Below are 18,781 nucleotides of genomic sequence, written 5' to 3' on the forward strand. Positions count from 1 at the left end.
GAAAAGGATAGAATCAGAGAGGACAGCAAAATTTTTAATTGGGGAAGGGCAAATTATGAGGCTATAAGGCTAGAACTTGCGAGTGTGAATTGGGATGATGTTTTTGCAGGGAAATGTACAATGAACATGAGGTCGATATTTAGGGATCTCTTGCAGGATGTTAGGGATAAATTTGTCCTGGTGAGGAAGATAAAGAATGGTTGGGTGAAGGAAGCATGGGTGACAAGTGATGTGGAGAATCTAGTCAGGTGGAAGAAGGCAGCATACATGAGGTTTAGGAAGCAAGGATCAGATGGGTCTATTGAGGAATATAGGGTAACAAGAAAGGAGCTTAAGAAGGGGCTGAGGAGAGCAAGAAGGAGGCATGAGAAGGCCTTGGCGAGTAGGATAAAGTAGGGTAAACCCCAAGGCATTCTTCAATTATGTGAAGAACAAAAGGATGACAGGAGTGAAGGTAGGACCGATTAGAGATAAAGATGGGAAGATATGCTTGGAGGCTGTGGAAGTGAGCGAGGTCCTCAATGAACACTTCTCTCTGGTATTCACCAATGAGAGGGAACTTGGTGACAGTGAGGACAATATGAGTGAGGTTGATGTTCTGGAGCATGTTGATATTAAGGGAGAGGAGTTGTTGGAGTTGTTAAAATACATTAGGACGGATAAGCCCCCGGGGCCTGATGGAATATTCCCCAGGCTGCTCCACGAGGCAAGGGAAGAGATTGCTGAGCCTCTGGCTTGGATCTTTATGACCTCGTTGTCCACGGGAATGGTACCGGAGGATTGGAGGGAGGCGAATGTTGTCCCTTTGTTCAAAAAAAGTCGTAGGGATAGTCCGGGTAATTATAGACCAGTGAGCCTTATGTCTGTGGTGGGAAAGCTGTTGGAAAAGATTCTTAGATATAGGATCTATGGGCATCCAGAGAATCGTGGTCTGATCAGGGACAGTCAGCATGGTTTTGTGAAGGGCAGATCATGTCTAACAAGCCTGATAGAGTTCTTTGAGGAGGTGACCAGGCATATAGATGAGGGTAGTGCAGTGGATGTAATCTACATGGATTTTAGTAAGACATTTAACAAGGTACCACACGGTAGGCTTATTCAAAAAGTCAGAAGGCATGGGATCCAGGGAAGTTTGGCCAGGTGGATTCAGAATTGGCTTGCCTGTAGAGAGCAGAGGGTCGTGGTGGAGGGAGTACATTGGGATTGGAGGGTTGTGGCTAGTGTTGTCCCACAAGGATCGGTTCTGGGACCTCTACTTTTCATTATTTTTATTAACGACTTGGATGTGGGGGTAGAAGGGTGGGTTGGCAAGTTTGCAGATGACACAAAGGTTGGTGGTGTTGTGAATAGTGTAGAGGATTGTCGAAGATTGCAGAGAGACATTGATAAGATGCAGAAGTGGGCTGAGAAGTGGCAGATGGAGTTCAACCCAGAGAAGTGTGAGGTGGTACATGTTGGAAGGACAAACTCCAAGGCAGAGTACAAAGTAAATGGTAGGATACTTGGAAGTGTGGAGGAGCAGAAGGAACTGGGGATATATGTCCACAGATCCCTGAAAGTTGCCTCACAGGTAGATAGGGTAGTTAAGAAAGCTTATTGGGTGTTAGCTTTCATAAGTGAAGGGATAGAGTTTAAGAGTCGCGAGGTAATGATGCAGCTCTATAAAACTCTGGTTAGGTCACACTTGAAGTACTGTGTCCAGTTCTGGTCACCTCACTATAGAAAGGATGTGGAAGCATTGGAAAGGGTACAGAGGAGATTTACCAGGATGCTGCCTGGTTTAGAGAGTATGCATTATGATCAGAGATTAAAGGAGCTAAGGCTTTACTTTCTGGAGAGAAGGAGGATGAGAGGAGACATGATAGTGGTATGCAAGATATTAAGAGGAATAGATAGAGTGGACAGCCAGCGCCTCTTCCCCAGGGCACCACTGCTCAGTACAAGAGGACATGGCTTTAAGGTAAGGGGTGGGAAGTTCAAGGGGGATATTAGAGGAAGGTTTTTTACTCAGAGAGTGGTTGGTGCATGGAATGCACTGCCTGAGTCAGTGGTGGAGGCAGATACACTAGTGACATTTAAGAGACTACTAGACAGGTATATGGAGGAATTTAAGGTGGGGGGGTTATATGGGAGGCAGGATTTAAGCGTCGGCACAACATTGTGGGCCGAAGGGCCTGTACTCTGCTTTACTGTTTTATGTTCAATGTTCTGAGGAAAGGTTTTTTTTGTTGTGAGTATGAGTCTGCAGGTTTTTTTTAGATTATGAGGACACACAGCCCTCTTTCATTGTCATTTAGTAATGCATTCATTAAGAAATGATACAATGTTCTTCCAGAATGATATCACAGAAATACAAGATAAACCAAGACTAAAAAAACTGACAAAAACCACATAATTATAACATATAGTTACAACAGTGCAAAGCAATACCATAATTTGATAAAGAACAGACCATGGGCATGGTAAAAAAAAGTCTTAAGGTCTCTCAAAAGTCCCATCATCTCACGCAGACGGTATACCATTGATAATGGTTAACATATACAAGCTTAATTCGAGTAAATATATAATTCAAGCCTCCCAATCTCTAAGTAATTGAACATGAAAAAAGAATTTTATAAAGAACCCCCTAAACTAAAAAACAACAAAACAAAACTGGGATGTCCTATTCCTTCGGATAAGAACATTATTTGTCATTAACTCCGCCCCTCTATAGATAAAAAAAAAGATTATTAGAAAAAGAAAAAGGTTCTGAAAGGGACACCTTACATCACATGAAAATGTGAATAAACAGTCTCCAGGTTTCTTCAAATTTAACTGAAGAATCACCCATACCACACCTAATTTTTTTTCCAGGTTTGAACATAATATAGTTTGAGAAAACCATTGAAAAGTAGAAGGAGGATCAGGATCTTTCCTTTTAAGTAAGATGGATCTTTTAGCTATTAGTGTAACAAATGCATTCAAGCCGCAAGCTGAAAAGAATAAATGACCAACACCTGTCACTGATAATCCAAAAACTGCAGTAATAGGGTGAGGTTTTAAATTAATACACAAAACTGTTGAAATAATATCAAAAATATCTTTCCAATATTTATCTAAAAGAGGACAAGACCAAAACATATGTGTCAGAGAGGCCACCTCAGAGTTACATCTGTCACACAAGGGATTTGTATGTCGGTAAAAACAAGCTAATCTATCCTTAGACATATGAGCCCTATGGACTATTTTAAATTATATCAGTGTATGTCTAGCACACATTGAGGAAGTATTAACTAGTTGAAGAATTTTCTCCCATTTCCCTATAGGTAAAGATACCTGAAGTTCTCTTTCCCATTCATTTTTTTATTTTATCAGATGTACCTGGATGTATTTTCGTAATTAAATCATATAAAACTGCTATTAAGCACTTCTGATGGGGATTTAAACTTAAAATTTTTCTGTAATATTAATTGGGTGAAATATTGGAAAGTTAGGTAAAATACCATTCAAAAAACTTCTAATCTTCAGATATCTAAAAAAAATGTGAACTAGGCAACTTATATTTATTAGATAATTGTTCAAACGACATGAAGCAATTATTCATGTATAAATCACGAAAGCATGCTATTCCCCTCGTTTTCCATGAGAAAAAAGCTTGATCAATTCTGGAAGGTTGAAAGAAAAAAATTAGATATAATAGGACTAGATAAAATAAATTTGTTCAATCCAAAAAATTTGAGAAATTGAAACCATATTCATATTGCATGTTTAATTATTGTATTAATTATTTGTTTATTCAGTTTGGTTAATGCAAAGGGGAACAAAGCTCCTAAAATAGAAACTAATGAGAACCCCTTCACAGACTCACCCTCCAAGTTCACCCATCGTGGACAATGAGTTTCATCCCAATCTTGAGTCCAAAACACTAAATATCAGATATTAATTGCCCAATAACAAAATTTAAAATTCGGCAATGCTATACCACCATCCTTTTTTGATTTCTGTAGATATTTCTTACTCAATCTAGGATTTTAATTCTGCCATATATATGAAGAAATTTTAGAATCAATAATATCAAAAAAGGATTTAGAGATAAAAACTGGTACCATTTGAAATAAATACAGAAATTTATTAGTAGTTATTTGTTAGAAAGGAACGTTGGATTGGAGTAAAAATTGTTATTGCTCTCTTAGTTTAACTTTCACATTAACTGGTGAATATTTAATAGTCTTTCCATTGCCACATCATCCAGAGTCATCTGGACAAGTTGAACTAATGAGTAGAATCATCAAACAATGACTTGCTAAGTACAATGAAAAAGGCTTCCCTTGGCCTATGGACCTTCTGCTGGTTTTATGTAGCCTCAGAGAAACCCAAACAAGAAAACTAAATTAAGTCCATTTAAGGTAGTAACAATTCAACCCATGTCACTTCTGGAAGCTCTTTAACTCAGAGACAGACAGTTCAATTAACTACTGTGTGAAACTGTAGAGTTTGTGAAGCTGTAGTGTATGACGCTGTCAAGTCTAATTCTCAGCAGCTTTCTGCTGCTTCGGATGATCTAACAGGAAGATAAGAAACCTTGATTCCACATGATCAAGAAACTACATAAGGAACCATTGGGAGGCCAATGGGAAGCATCTTCTCAAGTGCTGCTAATCCCGGACTCAGTGGTAGAAGTGGAAGTTAAAAATAAGTGGATATGCACGAACCACTGCAAGTGAGCTACGGTGATACCTAACAAAAACAACAATCATTGAGGTTAATGTGCTAGTAATATCCAATTCAGTGTTTACAGTGATGGGCTACAGTGAGCAAATCAGTAATCAACTAGATGATGTCAAACAGAATCATTAACTACATTGGACATTGTTCACTCTAATGTTATTTGCTGTTGTTGTCACAACCACGGACTCAGCTGTGCAGTAGATTGAGCAATTGCACTCATGGATAAGCACGTGTCTAATTATTATTTAGTTATTTCTGCACTTAACTCCCTTCTTTTTGTTGTGTGCTTGTCGAGACGTGAGCAAAGCACAGCAATCTTACGCTCGAGAGAAAATCTGCAGATGTTGGAAATCCAAGCAACATACAGAAAATACTGGAGGAATTCAGCCAGGCAGCGTCTATGGAAAAAAAGTGCCGTCCCGCTAAAGGGTCTCAGCCCGAAACGTTGACTGTACTCTTTTCCTTAGATGCTGCCTGGCCTGCCAAGTTCCTCCAGCATTTTGTGTGTTGCAACGTTACGCTACCTGTTTGCATTCAGCCTTGCCTGAGAAAGTGGGGTGTCAAGTCGACTAATGCTGAAGACTAGTTGTATTCGTTTTATATTTGGATAATCCTTTCCGCCACAGAGCTGGCATCTAGTTTTCTGTTTGAGAGTTTTAGTTAATGATCCTGTTTGGCCTAGCATTTATTGTTTTCCTTTCACTTAAAACCCTGTTCACATTAAACTCTGCAAACCTGCTTCAGTGTCTCATTCTCCACACTTGGACCTTATCCAAATATATTGACAGCAAGTCCCAACCTCACAAAAAATGGACCCGTCAGAGTCAGAGCAGCTGATCTTGGCTTTGAGATTCTTTGGTCAGGTAGGGGACAAGCTGCAGGTAATGCACTGCCAGCAACTGTGGTGAAGGCAGATACAATAGGGTCTCTTAAGAGACTCTTAGATAGGTACATAGAGCTGAGAAAAATAGTGGGCTATGGGGTAGGGAAATTCTAGGCAGTTTCTAGAGTAGGTTACATGGTCAGCACAACATTGTAGGCTGAAGGACCTGTATTATGCTGCAGGTTTCTATGTTCTATGTTCTCCGTCTATCTGGTTGACTGCCACCGATGCTTGGTCTCTCCTGGTTATCCTGATATAACCCACAGACTGATTTGTCTCTTAAAGCACTCCAGGAGTGGGAACCAGTATGCTTGTCTACTTGTCTGGGTCCAGCTCAAGCTCCATTCCATGAATCCCCTCTTCTCTCAGCTACGGATGTGGACCTGTCTGGGATTCTGGCTGAATATGCGTATTTTCCTGAGGTCTTCGTAAAACGAAGGCCACCTCCCTGCCCCCACACTGGCCATACAACTGCGCTATAGATGTCCTACCTCGCACTACTCCATCCCGGGGCTGGCTGTTTTCCCTCTCTCATCCTGAAATGGGGCCATCGAAGAATACATCAAAGAGGGATTGTCCATGGGGTTTATCCATCCGTCTACCTTGCTAGCAGGAGCGGGCTTCTTTTTTGTGAGCGAGAAAGATGGCAAGCTCTGTCCCTGCATTGATTATTGGCCCCTTAACAACATCACCATGAAGAACCATTCCCCTCTTCCCCTGCTACTGTCTGCATTCAAACATCTCCAAAATTGATCTGTGCAATGCTCACAGTCTGGTTCATATGAGAGAAGGGAATGAGTGGAAGACAGCTTTCAACACCTCTAGTGGCCACTATGAGTTCCTTGTGATGTCCTTTGGTCTGGCCAATGCCTCTGCTGTTTTCCAGGTCTTAGTTAACGATGTGCTCAAGGACATTTTGAACCAGTTTGTTTTTGTGTACTTAGACGAAATCCTTATCTATTCCTTCTCTCATCAGGAACGCGTCCAGCATGTCCGGAGGGTTCTCAGATTGCTCCTTGAAAATAACCTGTATGCCAAGCCAAAGAAATGTGAGTTCCACGAAGACCAGGGGTCATTTTTGAGCTATATACTTACCCCATCCAGTGTGCAAATGGACTCTAGTAAAGTTCAGGCCATTAAAGAGTGGCCCAAACTATCTACGGTCAAACAGTTACAGCGCTTCACGAGGTTTGCAAACTTTTATCGTTACTTCATCTGTAATTTTGTTTTATCACAGCTCCTATAAATGCACCCACTAGGAGGACTCCGTTGCAGAGACGATGCCAAACAAGCATTTTCAGAGTTAAAGTGATGTTTCACCACTCTCCAGTGCTGCAACATCCAAACCCATCGCAACCATTCAATAGTTGAGGTGGATGCATCTGATGTTGGCATTGGAGCTGCCCTCTCTCATTGCTTTACTGCAGTAGCCATCTGCACCCCTGTGCCTTTCTTTCCCATCACTTGACTCCAGCTGAGAGTAACTACAATGTTGGGAACCATTAACCTCTGGCTCTCAAGGAGGCCCTGGAGGAATGGTGACACTGGCTGGAAGGGGCAGAGCATCTTTTCTGGGTCTGGACAAATCATAAGAACCTCTCCTACATTCGGGATGCAAAGAGACTTATCTCCCATCAAGCCTGGTGAGCTCTCTTCTTCACTCAGTTTAATTTCATCCTTACCTATCCTCCCGGCAGCAAGAATACCAAGGACGACTCTCTCTCCCAGCAGCTCGGATCTGAGGACAATACCGATCCGATCCTTCCTTACTCATGTATTTTTGCTCCAGTGATCTGGGGAATAGATGTGGAAGTGAGGACCACCCAGCGGTCAGACTCAGACCCAGGTGGGGGATCTGCCAACCAACTGTTTGTCCCTGCTGCAGTATGCCAAAAAGTTGGAATTGGAATTGAGATCACTCTTCCCGTCTGGCTGGACATCCGGGAATTCAATGGACTCAGGAGTTTATAAAGAGACAATTTTGGTGACCATTTATGTCCCAGGATATCCACAACTTCGTATCTGACTGACCCACCTGCACTCAGAACAAGATGTCACAACAGCATCCTGCAGGTCTACGATGTCCGCTGCCTGTACCACCGCCCCTGGTCCCACTTCTCAGTGGATTTCATCACTGGGCTGCCCCTGTCTAATGGAAACACCTCCATTTTGAATGTTGTGGGTTGATTTTCCAAGACTGCCCACTTCATTGCCCCCCACTAAGCTCCCGTCAGCTCGTGGGACTGCCACACTCATGTTTCAGCATGTGTTCAGGCTCCACAATTTCCTTCAAGACAGTGTCTGATCGTGGACCACAGTTCACTTCCCGCTTTTGGAAGGGTTTCTGCTCTCTTGTAGAAGGTCTGGTTTCCACCCCCAGTCCAATGGCCAGACTGAGAGAGTGAACCAGGAGTTGGAGACAACCATGAACTGTCTTGCCTCTTCCAACCCCACGTCCTGGACCTCCCAATTGGTTTGGACGGAGATTGCCCACAATATCCTCCAGTCATCCTCCACGGGCATGTTCCCTTTTGAAAGCCAGAAGGGATTCCAACCCCGACTCTTCCCCGACCAGGAGACTGATGTAGAAGTTCCTGCTGCTGAACAGCTGATCCAGCACTACAAGCTCACCTGGAGACGAGCCAAGGCTTCACTGCTGTGCACCCAGAAACAATGTGCCTGCCAGTCTGATTGGTTCTGCTGACAGGTAAGGTCACTCAAGCCAGGAGAATAGGTTTGGTTGGCAAGGGATCTTCCCCTGAAAGTAGAGAGCTACAATTCGGCTCTGCACTACGTGGTACCATTTGTAGTGAAAAAGGCTGTCAACAAGGTCTTGTATAGATTGCATCAACCAACATGAACGAAGATCCACAAAACAAAATGCTGGAGGAACTCAGCAGGCCAGGCAGCATCTGTGGAAAAGAGTCGTCACTGTTTCGGTTCGAGACCCTGCAGCAGGACCGGAGAGAAAAAAAGATGAGCAGTAGATTTAAAAGGTGGGGGAAGAGGAGGGAGAAACACAAGGTGATACGTGAAACAGGGTTGGGGAGGGGTGAAGTAAAGCTCTGGGAAGTGGATTGGTGAAAGGTACAGGGCTGAAGAAGGGGGAATCTAATAGAAGAGGACAGATGGCCCCAAACAGTCCTTCCAGGGGAGGCAACACTTCACCTGTAAGTCTGTTGGAGTCATATACTGTGTCCGGTGCTCCCAGTGTGGCCTCCTGTATATTGATGAGCCCCAACATAGATTGGGAGACCGCTTTTCCAAGCACCTACATGCCATCTGCCAGAGATCTCCCTGTGGCCACCCATTTTAATTCCACTTCCCGTTCCCATTCCAATATGTCAATCCATGGCCTCCTCTGCTGTCATGATGAGGCCACACTCATGTTGGAGGAACAACACCTTGTATTCTGTCTAGGTAGGCTCCAACTTGATGGCATGAACATCGACTTATCAAACTTCCAGTAATGCCCCCATCCTTCACCATTTCCCATTCTCCATTCCCTTTTCCCTCACTCACCTTATCTCCTTGTCTGCCCATCACCTCCCTCTGGTGCTCCTCCCCACTTTTCTTTCTTCCATGGTCTCCTGTCCTCCCCTATTAGATTCCCCCCTTCTCCAGCCGTGGAGAAGGACATCTTGGACAACTCATTGATCCGGGACTTCCAGTGGGCACAAGTCAGTGACACCTCGGGAGCTGCACCTAGGGATGGTGACCCTGTCGTAACCTCGGATTCGGCAGAGCAGCAGATTCGGCAATTGTGTTCGTCAATATGCAAGTCTCATCTAATTATTATTTCATTAAGGTGGTATTTAACCCTCTTCTTCTCATTGTAACTCTTGTTGAGACTTCAGCACAGCACAGCAACATTATGCTGCCTGCTTGCATTCAGCCTTGCCTGAGAAAGTGGACTATCGAATCAACCGATGCTTGAGACCAGCGGCTCCTGTTTTCTTCACTGCCTCTCACAGCTACCTGGCCAATACTTCTACCTACACTGTTACTTGTTAAAATGCCATCCCCTTATCTCAATTCCTTTGTTTCCGCCGTATCTGCTCTCAGGATGCGGCTATTCATTCCAGAACTACGAAAATGTCCTCCTTCTTCAAAGAAAGGGGCTTTCCCTTCCTTTACCATCAACACTGCCCTCAACTGCACCTCTTCCATTTCGCACATGCTTGCTCTTACCCCATCCTCCCGCCATGCAACCAGGCTTAGAGTTCCTCTTGTGCTCCAGCAGGATCCCACCATCAAGCACATCTTTCCCTCCCTCCGACTTTCTGCTTTCCACAGCGATCGCTCCCTACACGACTCCCTTGTCCATTCATCCCTCTCCACTGATCTCACTCTGTGTGTCTTTTGGGGTCATTTACTGCATCCGGTGTGGCCTCCTGTATATCAGTGAGACACAACACAGATTGGGAGACTGCTTCACCAAGCATCTACCACCAGAAAAAGCAGGATCTCCCAATTTCCACCCATTTTAATTCTACTTCCCATTCCCATTCCAACATGTCAGTCCATGGCCTCATCGACTGTTGCGATGAGGCCACACTCAGGTTGGAGGAGCAACACCTTATAGTTCGTCTGGGTAGCCTCCAACCTGATGGTATGAACCGATTTTTCAAACTTTTGGTAATGTCCCCCACTTCACCATTCCCCATTCTCATTTTGCTCTCTCACTTTATCTCCCTATCACCTTCCTCTTGTGCTCCTCCCCATTTTCTTTCTTCCATGGCCTTCTGTCCTCCCCTATCAGATTCCCCCCTTCTCCAACCCTGTACCTCTTTCACCAACCAACTTCCCAGCTCTTTACCCTTCCCCACATTCCTATTTCATGTATCACTTTCTGTTTCTTCCTCCCTTCTCCCCACTTTCTTACTCTGACTTCTCATCTTTTTTTTCCAGTCATGATGAAGGGTTTCGGCCCAAAATGTCAACTGGACTCTTTTCCATAGATGCTGCCTGGCCTGCTGAGTTCCTCCAGCATTTTGTGTGTGCTGCTTGGGTTTCCAGCATCTTCAGATTTTCTCTTGTTTGTCAGTGAAGATCCACCCAGTGTTCCATGTTTCCCAGCTCAAGCCAGTTACTACCTCTCCCCTGTTTCCAGTCTCCCCACCTTCCCCTCCTCCCTGCTTGGTAAATGGTTCCCTGGTCTATATGATGCAACGTCTCCTGGCATCTCACCAGGTATGTGGTAAGGTCCATTACCTTGTGAATTGGAAAGGGTATGGTCCTGAAGAATCAAAAGGGGAAATGTTGGATTGTGGTATATAGTTGTTACATTGGACAACAAATTTTTTTCAAAAGTGTAGCTTCCTCAGGATTTTTTTTATGATAGACTGCTTGAAGATGAACACAAATATAATTTCAGACTACTTGATTCACGTAGGAATTTGGAGAAACAACAAAATAACTTTTATTGAATATAATGTGTTCAATTGCATAATGGTGCTGATGCTTTGCAATAGTTCAAAATAGTTAAAAATATTTTGTTAATGATTTTCATTTGTATTCAGTGTCTGAGTCTTCTCGCTTAAGAGTCCAACAATAATTCGCCAGCATTGATGGATTCCAGTTGCCCAGGTATCTTTTCTCCATGGCCGCAATGTTTTGGTGAAACCTTTCACCATGTTCGTCACTAACAACACCAAGATTTGCAGGGAAGAAGTCTAAATGGGAATGCAGAAAATGAGTCTTTAGTGACATGTTGCATTTCATGGTTTTATATGCTTGAAGCATGCGTTCAACCAGCTGCATGTAGTTTGGTGCTCTGTAGATGCCAAGAAAAATTTCGACAACTTCCTTGAATACCTTCCATGTGACTTTCTCCAGTCCCACTAGAAATTCTTCAAATTGCCTGTTATTGATGACCTGTTTGATTTGTGGACCAACAAAAATGCTTTCCTTAATCTTGGCATCAGTTATTCTGGGAAGCATCTGTCTCAAATATCAAAATCCTTCATAGAAATTTTTGTGCCTGGTGATAGCAAATTCCATCCTGACAGACCTGAACCCAATAATTATTACTAAAACCTGTCCTGCCATACAGCAGCCGTGCTGCCTAAGCATGTCCAAGCATGCCTGGACAAGATAGGAAACTTTCCAGCTTACATTGTAGGCAACATTTTAATTGACTTGAATTATGAATTGAAATTAAACATAAGTGATTTCAAAAAATGGTGCATGATAAGGAAATTTCATGGAGATTTTCATGATCAGTAGCCCAAAATTCATAAGATACACCTAAAGGTATTCAGGAAGCAAAATCTTTGTTGTCCAGTGTTATTATTCTTGTAGGTTATATTTCCTATGCTTGCTTGTATTTTCATATTATTGCCCATATATAGTACATGTAATTGTTCAGTGATTTTTCCAGCAGCTGCAGTACAGTTGCTTCTGTATTTTTCTAGAAATATAGCTTTCAGAAGCTGATGTCATGCCACTGGGATCTGGCTACTTTATAGGTTAATGTTCATCATTGGAACTTGCTGCTATTTCGAGTCTGATGTGAGATAACCACGACTATTTTGTGTCTAGACTTTTATTTATTTCCTCAAAACTTCTTGTTGTCTTTTTTGCTCTTGTAATCTTAAATAAAAGCAGTTGTAAGCAACAGGTTTTATGCCCCATTCATGACTTCTGAAAAACCAAATGCATCAGAATCCAAAAGAAAGCTTAACACGATGCTAGAATTTATCACACCTGAATGCAGAGAAAATCTAACAATTTTCTGGTGGATTTATGCTAAGTAATGAGAAAATTCAACAATTTCATGCCCTTTAAATGAAAATTAAGAGCAAGTCATTCAAGCCATATTTTCCACAAAGTGAGATCATAGCTGCTTCAATTCCTTGTCCTGATTTAGATACTCCTATTTCTCAGAGTCCAAATATTACAGCTTTGAAAATGTGTTGATTGACCCTCGAGTCTTCCGATGCAGAAAATACTAACAACTTACATGTTTGATATTAAATGTTTTCCTTCTCTCAACCTTAAATGACTAAACGCGTAAAGTGAAACTAAAGCCGCAAGTTCTGCATTCAGCACCTAAAGACAACTCTCCACATCTATCCTGTCAATCCATCTCAATGCAAAATAAAAATAGAAAATGCTGGAAAAAATCAGCCGGTCAGGAGTATGTATCTGTGGAGAAACTGAGTGAAATGCTTCTGATCAAGGACCGTTCATCAGGACCTCACATGTCATAGGGTCATAGTCATGGAGCACAGTAGCACAGAAACAGGCTCTTCAGCCCATATTGGCCATGCTACCCAGGTCTTTTGCCTAGACCCATCTATCTTCACCCAGACATAGTCTTCTATACATGTACCCTCTCAAACAAATCCTAACCTATCCAAAGTTTTTTGTATCTCATATCCTCAAGTCCTGGCAAAATCTTTCCTGCACATAGGTGATCAGAATTATAATAATCCAAATTTGGCTTCACCAATTGTCTTATATAACATAACATTAAAACTTCTGGAAGGGAAGTTTGCTGATGCTATTGGGAAGGGTTTAAACTAGATTTGTGTGGGTGGGAACCAAAGTGAAGAGGCAGACGATGGAGCAGTTGGTGCACAAGTAGAGACAGCTTGTAGGGAGTTTGTGAGGAAGGATAGCCAGATGGTTTGAGATGTGTCTATTTTAATGCAAGGAGTATCATTAGCAAGGCGGATGGGCTTAGAGCCTGGATCGATACATTGAACTATGACGTTGTGGCCATTACAGAGACTTGGATGACTCAGGGGCTGCTGAGTGTGCCAGGCTTTAGATGTTTCATAAAGGACAGGGAGGGAGGCAAAGGAGGTGGGGGAGTGGTACTGCTAATCAGGGATAGAATCACGGCTGCAGAAAAGGAGGAAGTCATGGAGGGATTGTCTACTGAGTCGGTGTGGGTGGAAGTCAGAAACAGGAAGGGGGCAATAACTCTACTGGGTGTTTTAATAGACACCCCAATAGTAAAAGAGACATCGAGGACCAGATAGAGAGGCAGATTCTGGAACAGGGCAATAAAAACAGGGTTGATGTGATGGGTGATTTTAACTTTCCTAATATTGACTGGCATCTCTTTAGAGCAAGGGGTTTAGATGGGGTTGAGTTTGTTAGGTGTGTTCAGGAAGGTTTCCTGACACAATACGTAGATAAGACAACTGGAGGAGAGGCTGTACTGATCTGGTATTGGGAAATGAACCTGGTCAGGTGTCAGATCTCTCGGTGGGAGTGCATTTTATCAGATGTTCTCAGGGAAGTGCACAGCAGAAATATGGTAAATGTTCAGGGAACATTTGCATGGTGTTCTTCATAGGTATGTCTCATTGAGGCAGGGAAGGGATGAAAGGTAAAAGAACCATGGTGTACAAAGGAAGTAGAAAATCTAGTTAAGAAGGAAAGAAAAGCTTACAAAAGTTTCAAGAAACTAGGTCCTGTTAGAGCTCTAGAAAATTACAAGGGTGCCAGGAAGGAGCTCAAGAATGAAATTAGAAGAGCTAGATGGGGCCATGAGAAGGCCTTGGTGAGCAGGATTAAGGAAAATCCCAAGGCATTCTACAAGTATGTGAAGAGCAAGAGGATGAGCCGTGTGAGAATAGGACCAATCAGGAATGAGAGTGGAAACATGTGCATGGAACCGGAAGAGGTAGCAGAAGTACTTAATGAATACTTTGCTTCAGTATTCACCAGTGAAACGGACCTTAGTAATTCTGGAAATGACTTAAAGCAAACTGAAACGTTTGGGTGTATAAACATTAGGAAAGAGGAAGTGCTGGAGCTTTTGAAAGGTAATGTTAGATAAGTCGCTGGGACCAGACGAGATATACCCCAGGCTACGGTGGGAAGCAAGGGAGTATATTGCTGAGCTTCTGGTGATGATCTTTGCACCATCAATAGGGACAGGAGAAGTACCAGGGAATTGGAAGTTTGCAAATGTGGTTCCCTTGTTCAAAAAAAGGAGTCGAGGTAACCCGGGAAATTATATACCAATGAGTCTGACTTCAGTGATGGGCAAGTTGTTGGAGAAGAATCTGAGAGGCAGGATTTATGAACATTTGGAGAGACATAATCTGATTAGATATAGTCAGCATGGCTTTGTCAAGGGCAGGTCATGCCTTACGAAGCTGATTGAATTCTTTGAGAATGTAACAAAACATATTGATGAAGGCAGAGCAGTGGACAGAGTGTATATGGATTTCAGTAAAACACTTGATAAGGTTCCTCATGGGAGTCTCTTTCAGAAAGTAATGAGGCATGGGATCCAAGGTGAGCTTTCTTTGTGGATCCAGAATTAGCTTGACCACAGAAGGGAAAGGATAGTTGTGGATGGCTTAGATCCTGCATGGAGGATGGTGACCAGTGGTGTTCCACAAGGATCTGTTCTGGGACCGCTCCTCTTTGTGATTTTTATAAATGACCCAGATGAGGAAGTAGAGGGTGGATTAGTAAGTTTGCTGATGATACACAAGTTGTAGATGTTGTGGATAGTCTGGAGGGTTGTCAGAGGGTACAGTGGGACATTGCTGGGATGCAGAACTGGGCAGAGAAATGGCACACAGAGTTTAACACAGATAAGCATGAGGTGGTTCATTTCAGTAGATCAAATTTGAAGGCAGAATATAATATTAATTTAAGACCCTTGGCAATGTGGAGGTTCTGAGAGATCTTGGGGTCCGTGTCGATAGGACACTCAAAGCTGCTGAGCAGGTTGACAGTGTTGTTAAGAAAGCTTCTGGCATGTTGGCATTCATCAAACATGGAACTGAGTTCAAGAGCTGTGAGGTATGTTACAGCTATACAAGACCTCAGTTAGACCCCACTTGGAGTACTGTGTTCTGTTCTAGTCACCTCATAGCAGGAAGGATGTGGATGCTACAGAGAGAGTGCAGGGAAGATTTACAATGATGTTTCCTGGATTGGAAGCTGTACCTTATGAGAATAGGTTGAGTGAACTTAGCCTTTTCTCCTTGGATCAACAGAGGATGGGAGGTGACCTGATAGAGGTGTATAAGATGATGAGGGGCATTGGTCATGTGGATAGCCAGAGGCTTTTTCCCATTGCTGAAATGGCTAACATGAGGGGGCATAGTTTTAAGACGCTTGGAAGTAGGTACAAGAGGGATGTCAGAGGTAAGTTTTTCACACAGAGTGGTGGGTGCATGGATTGCACTGCCAGTGAAGGTGGTAGAGGCAGATACAATAGGGTCTTTTAAGAGACTCTTAGATGGAGCTTAAAAAGATAGAGGGCTATGCAGTAGGGAAATTGTAGGCAGCTTCTGGAATAGGTTACATAGTCATAGAAACACAGAAAACCTTCAGCACAATACAGGCCCTTCAGCCCACAAAGCTGTGCTGAACATGTCCTTACCTTAGAACTACCCAGGCTTACCCATAGCCCTCTACTTTTCTAAGCTCCATGTATCCATCCAGGAGTCTTTTAAAAGACCCTATCATTTCCGTCGCCACCGCAGCCCATTCCACACACTCACCACTCTTTGCATAAAAAAAAACCCTTGACATCTCCTCTGTACCTACTTCCAAGCACCTTTAAACTATGCCCTCTCGTGCTAGCCATTTCAGCCCTGGGAAAAAGCCTCTGACTATCCACACGATCAATGCCTCTCATTATCTTGTACACCTCTATCAGGTCACCTCTCATCCTCCGTCGCTCCAAGTTGGCACAACACTGTGGGTAGAAGAGCCTGTAATATGCTGTAGATTTTCTATGCTCAATGTTCTGTTCTCATTGATCTAATTTATGAAGGCCACTGTGCCAAAAGCTTTTTTTTGTACCTTATCTACCTGCAATGCCTTTTTCAAGGAATTATTGATCTACATTCCCAGATTATGGAATTAAGATTTATGAATCTTTGTTCTATTGCACTCCTCTGGGCCTTAACTTTCACTGTGTATGTCTTACGCTGGTTTGTCCTCCCAAAATGTAATACCTCACACTTTACTGCCCATTTTCCCAGCTGGTCCAAAAAACTTTATAAGCTTTGATAGTCTTCCTCTTTATCTACTATACCCCCAATCTTGGTGTCATCCGCAAATATACAGATCTAGTTTACCACATTATCATCTGGATGTCAATGAACAGATTCCATGGGCCATATTCGGCACCTATGTCTTATGGTCTTATAATGTAATCTGATATGCCTGCCACGACTCATTTTACTAAATCTATGTCAATAAGTAAGTTGCATAAGCACTCAGCATCAAATAAGGCCTTGTAATGGAGAAAGCTCTTCTCACTATTTCTACCTCATAAATCAGACTGCTTAAATTGATCAAAAACTTGCAAAAACAATGATGACTTTCATTATTTTATCTGTTTGCTTTGGTTAACCTTTTCACTCTAAGATTAGATGCACCCTCATAATTGCATGCACATGTAAAAACCACAAAGATATGTTGTGCATTTGTAGAAAGAGAGGAAAGAAGTAAAAGTAACCAACGTTAATTAAATAGTCCATCAGAATTATTGACTGCACTAGTGCACAAAAAGATCAGAACAGTGCAGTAAATTTAGAACAGTGGTTTTGGTTTTATCTTTAGTGTTTTACCTTCTGCAGTTGGCTAAAAGTCAATATGTCAGCAGTTTTGGAATGTGCATAACATGCACTATACAAAGCATTTTGCTGTAAAACTAAACATCATGAAAAGCAACTTACAGTAGATTAGAGCACTGATAAAAATTTGCAACAAAAGGTATGTAATTCATTCAAAATGAGTTAATTGCTCAAGTGCATAAATTACAGAAACCATTGGATTGATTTGGATTGAAAGATGATAGAACTGGAACCAAAGGGCCATGAGCTAGTCCTCATCGAGTGATCAGAGGTGAAGAGGGCCAGCAACTTTAAATTCTTTGGTTTTATCATTTCAGAGGACCTGACTTGGGCCCAGCACATGAGTGCAATTACAAAGAAAGCACTGCATTGCCTCTAATTCTTAAAAGTTTGCCATGATTCAGCATGACACCTAAAACTTTGTCAAACTTTTATAGATGTGTGATGGAGAGTGTACTGACAGGCTGCATCACAACCTGGTATGGAAACACCAATGCCCTTGAACAGAAAATCCTACAAAAAAAATAATGGATATGGCCCAGTCCATCACGGACAAAGCCCTTCCCACCATCGAGCACGTCTACATGAAACGTTGTCACAGAAAAGCAGCTTTCATCATCAGGGACTCCAGGACATATTCTCTTTTTACTTCATTAGGAAGATACAGGAGCCTCAGGACTGATACCACAAGATGCAGGAACAGTTAATATCCCTCAACCATCAGACTCTTGAACGGGGGGGATAACTTCATTCAACTTCACTTGCCCTATCATTGAACTATTCCTACAAACCATGGACTCCTCAAGGATTCTTCATCTCATGTTCTCTATATTTACTGCTTATTTATTTATTATTTTTACCTTTTGTATTTGCACAGCTTGTTGTATTTTACAGACTAGCTGTCCACCCTGTTGGGTGCAGTCTTTCATTGATTCTTTAGATTAGATTAGATTATGAGGACACATAGTCCTCTTTTATTGTCATTTAGTAATGCAGGCATTAAGAAATGATACAATGTTCCTCCAGTCTGATATCACAGAAACACAAGACAGACCAAGACTGAAAAACTGACAAAAACCACGTAATTATAACATATAGTTACAACAGTGCAAGCAATACCATAATTTGATAGAAGAACAGACCATGGCACGGTAAAAAATGTCTCAAAGTCTCTCGAAAGTCCCAACATCTCACGCAGACGGTAGAAGGAAGAAAACTCTCCCTGCCATGAGCTTTCAGCGCCACAAACTTGCTGATGCAGCATCTGACCACGTTCCAACTCTCAGTCCGTCTGAAAACTTCAAGCCTCCCACCAGCCCTCCAACACCGAGCACCATCTCTGCCAAGTGCTTTGACCCCAGCCCTGGCCACCATCAACAGGCAAAGCTGAGAATTTGGGGCTTTCCCTCTGGAGATTCTCGATCGCACAGTAGCAGCGGCAGTGAACCGGGCATTTCAGAAGTTTCTCCAGATGTTCCTCTGTGCTTCTCATGTCTGTCTCCATCAAATCAGGATTGTGCACGGCCCCTATTTAACAAATACGATATCATTTCACTGGAGAGGCCACGCGCGCTGCACCTTCTCCTCCCATTCTATTATGGTTTTTGGATTTATTGAATAGCCC

The 18,781-nt window shown here is 42.6% G+C and overlaps 1 long non-coding RNA gene across 1 annotated transcript in view; it reads right to left on the reverse strand.

Annotated features, from left to right (window-relative positions):
* Positions 1 to 11,032: 11,032 nt before the first annotated feature.
* LOC140204577 (uncharacterized) overlaps positions 11,033 to 18,781 on the reverse strand; it is a 107,569-nt gene continuing 99,820 nt past the window's right edge. The window contains exon 4 of the long non-coding RNA XR_011887674.1: positions 11,033 to 11,265. This is a non-coding gene — a long non-coding RNA (uncharacterized lncRNA). The remainder of the gene's footprint in view (positions 11,266 to 18,781) is intronic.

This window comes from Mobula birostris, chromosome 10 (assembly GCF_030028105.1).
Source record: "Mobula birostris isolate sMobBir1 chromosome 10, sMobBir1.hap1, whole genome shotgun sequence".
In the NCBI taxonomy this organism is placed as follows: Eukaryota; Metazoa; Chordata; class Chondrichthyes; order Myliobatiformes; family Myliobatidae; genus Mobula; species Mobula birostris.